A 5175-nucleotide genomic window follows, 5' to 3' on the forward strand; every position below is an offset into this window, starting at 1 on the left:
CCCACAACCACACAGATTCCAATTGACAGTGTGGAGGTTGAAAAGTTGGAATTGCACCAATTGGGCTTCTCCGATAGGGTTATAAAGCCCAGACTATCCTCTGAGTGCTTGAAACATGCATAGGACCACCTAGAAAACCTTTAGGGACTGGTGCAGGGATAAGGTTTTCTCTCCTACCTGACCTGATGTGTTTGTTATCTTGGAGTTTCCCCAGGATGGCTTAGTCAAGGAGCTCAGAACTAGTTCGCTACATCGTCAAGTAGCGGCTCTCCAAGCCATCCAAGGGGCAGGGAGTAGGACTATCTGCCTATCTTCAGACCCCCCCCCAAACATTTTCTCAGAGGGGGTAGTGTTACTGAACATTCCTCTTGTTCATAGGCTTCCAAATTGGGATCTGAACAGGGTCCTAACATCTTTAATGAGTCCTTCCTTCGAGCCTGTGGCCATAGTCCCATGAAGTCCTGTCATATAAAACTGCCTTTCTAGTAGCTATAACATCGGAAAGAAGGGTATCTGAAGGGGGGGGGCCTTATCCATCCTGACTTATGTGTATTCCACACACCGTAGTACTTAGGATTGACTCATTTTTCTTACCCAAAGTTAATTCAATTTTTCACTGACAGCAAGAACGAGTTTTACCATCATTTTGTCCTAATCCTAAACATACAAGGGAAAAGGCTTGGCACACACTACATGTCAGAAGAGTCCTAAGCTTCCATACAGATTGCACTCGCCCATTCAGGAAGATGGATGCTCTATCTGTAACGTACCATGGGCGAGAAGGTGTCCTTGGTAACTCTAACTAAGTGGCTTAGAGTTCGCATCCTGATGCTGTACAAGGCAGCTGGTTTACAACCTCCGGGTGGTTTAAAGGCTTATATCCATTAGATGGCAGCTGCTTTAGGCAGCATTTGAAAGCGTGGCATAGCTCTAGGTTATATGCAGGGCTGCCACATGGTCATCACCTCACACTTTTTTTAAGCACTACAAGGTAAATCTATCAGCCTTGGCAGACGCTTCCTTCAGGAAGAAAGTTCTCCAGAGGATACTGAAGGTGTGAGTGAGTGATCTAACTGCCCCCCCCCCCGAGGGATACTGCTCTGGTCGATACCATTGGTGAGGAATGCCCCTGCCTCCTCCAGGGAAAACAAGAGTTTGCCTTAGCTGGGTAAGTCTAGTTCCTGGTGGAGGCAGGGGACAGTCCACCCACCACACTGGATCACTCCCTCTACTGCATAAACATAGATGCAAGGTGGTATTTAGGGTTTCCAATGACCCATTTTCCTTGTTCAAACCCTTCTGTTCCTGGGGTATTAAACCTATTTATGTGCAAAGCAGTTTTCCAAACAGAGTACAATTGTGATGCATGTTTACAACAGGTCACAGTAGTGTGTATGAGGATCCTGTCACAGCTCAGCAAGTAGTGTCTGGGGACTGGATCCCTGTGCTTGTGGAGCTCCGCCTGCCTTTTTGTTGGCCCTGCCTCCAGCAGCAGTGAGGGACAATCCCATTGGTGAGGAATGCCCATTGCCTCCACCAGGAACAAGACTTACCCAGGTACGGCTAACTCCTGTTTTTTCATTTTGGGAAAATGTATCAAGAAGCCCCTACCTAGTACAGTCAGTTTTTGTTATCCACTATTGTATACTAAATCATTGAGCCTACGGGAAAAATGGGGTTAGGTTCCAGGAGACACTCTTCATAGACATGCTATCAACTATGAACCTGACTCTTAACTTGAAGTTCATGGGTGATAGTGAGGATGATAGCAAGGGCTCATCAACATCTGAAGCTGTGTCTCCTTGATATGATGAAGGTTGTTGTGATAGCAATTTCTCTGTGCCGGCTATCCCTTGACTCATTGAAGGTTGCTGGCTTAAATACAAGACTTAAAAGTTCAGCAATGGAGAGGGGATTGATCCACCCCCATCCTCTTCTACCTGTCTCTTGGCTTCTTCCCTGGGCTTGCCCCAGAGCAGCCCCCAGCTAGCCTTCTGGAGCCCTCTAATTATTGGTAGGGTTGTATTTGTGGATAATGAGAACAGAGTCACAGATAATGAGGTAGGTGGGAATTCTGCCCCTCATGCATAAGCAAATTTACAGATAGCAAATTTGTATATAAAGACAACTGGACTGTATATGCTCTCTGAAGGAGAGAAAAAATGCTCATGCATCCAATCAGTTTAATGTTCTAAGTGCCAGACTAGAAATGACATGAGAGAGATGCAAAGAGAGTCTCCTGAGAATTTTAATTCATCTCTGGCAGTTGTTTAGCTTGTGCTTCAAATCACTGCTTGCATTCACTTGAGTCATAATGGCAGAGATCTGCAAGATTGTTCTGTGATGCTCCCGGTGTATACCTTTTTGTCAGAAATGCAGAATCTTCTGCCCTTAATGAAACACATCCTAGACTTAACCTGGTTCTTGACACCAGAACCAGGGGACATCCACTAAAATTGAGTGTTGGGAGGGTTAGGACAGACAAAAGAAAATATGTCTTTACTCAGTGGGTGGTCAGTCTATGGAACTCCTTGCCACAGGATGTGGTGACGGCATCTGGCCTGGATGCCTTTAAAAAGGGATTGGACAAGTTTCTGGAGGAAAAATCCATTACGGGTTACAAGCCATGATGTACATGTGCAACCTCCTGATTTTAGAAATGGGCTATGTCAGAATGCCAATGCAAGGGAGGGCACCAGGATGCAGGTCTCTTGTTATCTGGTGTGCTCCCTGGGGCATTTGGTGGGCCACTGTGAGATACAGGAAGCTGGCCTAGATGGGCCTGTGGCCTCATCCAGTGTTATGTTCTTATGGTGCTGAGTTTCCCTCAGCAGTAAAGCCTGCCAATACTCAGTGCACCCTTCATTAGAACTTAATGTCACTATTGAGTTTCAACAACAGTACAGAAGGGATGTGGACTAGTTCTGTTTTAGGTCCCATAGAATGCTTGAATGCCAAGCTTACAGAATAAACTTGGAAATCCCATTGCTTAAAAAAAAAACTCATTTTCAAGCAATTCAAGTGTATAGATTTTTAAACAAAGCGGCTTATCCCATGACACCTGAAATACTGCATAGGTAAGTGCTGTTCATGTACCCTGATTCTTATACCTGATTCATACCAACTTCTAACTGTGGCTTTCTCCAATCACAGCTAGTCAGTATTTGGCTATACAGTATATTATACAGCTATATGGATGGAGCTCACTCTAGCACAGGGTTGTCCAAACTTTTTGGCAGGAGGGCCACATCATCTCTCTGACACTGTAGTGGGGGCTGGGAATAAAATTTGAATAACTTTACATAAATGAATATATTAGAGATGGAACTTATATGAATGAATGAAGGTCTTGCAATAGCTCAAGGCCTATAAAAGACCTTGCACAAAACAAAGCAGGTGTTTCCTTTGCTGCTGCTACTGCATCACAGATGTCAAACAGCAAGCAGCCCTTGTTGAACAGCTCACATGAGAGGTCGAACAGTCACCCTCACACTGAGAGCAGTTGCGTCGGGCCAGCACGGGCTCCAGCAAATCTCTGGAGGGCCAGAGGCTCATTGGGGACTCCCTGCGGGCTGGATTGGGAGTCCCTGAGGGCAGCAAGTGGCCCCTGGACCGGAGTTTGGGCACCCCTGCTCTAGCAATATCTTTGCAGCAAAGAAAGGAATATGGACATCTCACTCTCATTGCTCTCTGCTGTAGTATTTATTTTCAGGTTTTACTTGTATTATAAGTGCAAAATATTTTAATAAAAAATTTTTAAAACATACAATTTGCAGCAATTAAACTTACAGCTAGAGACAATTTCCTTCAGTATTTTACTTAGCTACACTAAAAGGTTTCAGGGGAAAATAATTTACTGTGTCCTAGTTCTGACATCTTTACAATGTATTTTTCTCTCCTAGCCAAGGGTGTGGAGGAAATGCATATCACAAAAACAGGGCAAGGAATAAATTGAACTAGATGTTATGAAGAAGGTGGAAAACTGATACAGTGCATCATTTTCAGCAGCCACTTTAATTCTACCCTGAGCCTATTCTTGGAGCAATTTTGTCCTGTCTCAGTTCTTCTTTGATTTCCAGTAACCACAAGTGAATCCCATGTTTCATTTATATAAACCTATCTATATATGGTGTATTTTTTTTATAATTGTCTACTTCTGATAAGATTTCCATTTATCTTAGGTGATAGGCAATAAGTAATAACTAGAGTCCAGTTGCAAGATAATTTTATGGTTTTGTTCCTGGATATTTAACATGCATCATGCAGGACTTTACCATGGAACTGATAAGGAACTTACTGGCTGGAGCTAAAAGGATATAAAAATAATAAAACAAAAATCTCTGGTAGCAACTATACGAAGCTAAAGTTTGGCATGGTGCTGAAAAAATTAAACTGAAAAGCATTGTAAGGGTATTGAATACTAGACAAAGATTTAATAAATTTTCAGTTTAAATGGATTCATGTTCCTTCAGTTTTGGAATTACTCAGTGATTGAAGAATACCTGAAGGTATTTTCAATAATAAAATGTTATCTATATAATAATAAAAAACAAAGATCAAAATTTCTTATCCCATAGAGAGAGAAAAATTGTAGAAAGCTTAACTGTTGTAGCAAGAGTCTTAACATCTGAAATGACAGGAGATTGTTGAAGCACAGCAAACCCCATTAGCGATGCAAATGGGAAACCAGAGATCATTGCATTTTCTAAAGAGAATCTTTCCAGGAGGTGCACACATGTCCTATCAGCCATTGTACAAAAAGAACAGTGGCGTAAGGTCACTGATCGTACTCTGAACCAGCATTATCAAGCAAGAATGCCCTATAACTGCAGAGGAAAGTGGAATATTTTAAGCTAGTTTGGGCAAAAATCTGATCCTATGTTCATTTCTGAGGAAACTATTTTCCATTCATTTGAACTTTTTAATCAGAATAATTATGACAATTATGTGACTAGGCTTGGACTGGTCTGCAGCCATTTTTACAGATGAAGTAAACAATCTTTTAAACTCATTCTGCTGCTGGGATATAAAAACTGCCTTTCTAGTTTGGGGAAGTGTGGAAAAAAGCAAACCTGAAACTTTCTTTTTATATGCGACAGTTTCTGCACTTCCATGTTCAGAGACATTGAAAAATATTACCAAAGTCACCTTCCACAATACAGCTGTAGGGGATGA

This window comes from Tiliqua scincoides, chromosome 1 (genome assembly GCF_035046505.1).
Source record: "Tiliqua scincoides isolate rTilSci1 chromosome 1, rTilSci1.hap2, whole genome shotgun sequence".
In the NCBI taxonomy this organism is placed as follows: Eukaryota; Metazoa; Chordata; class Lepidosauria; order Squamata; family Scincidae; genus Tiliqua; species Tiliqua scincoides.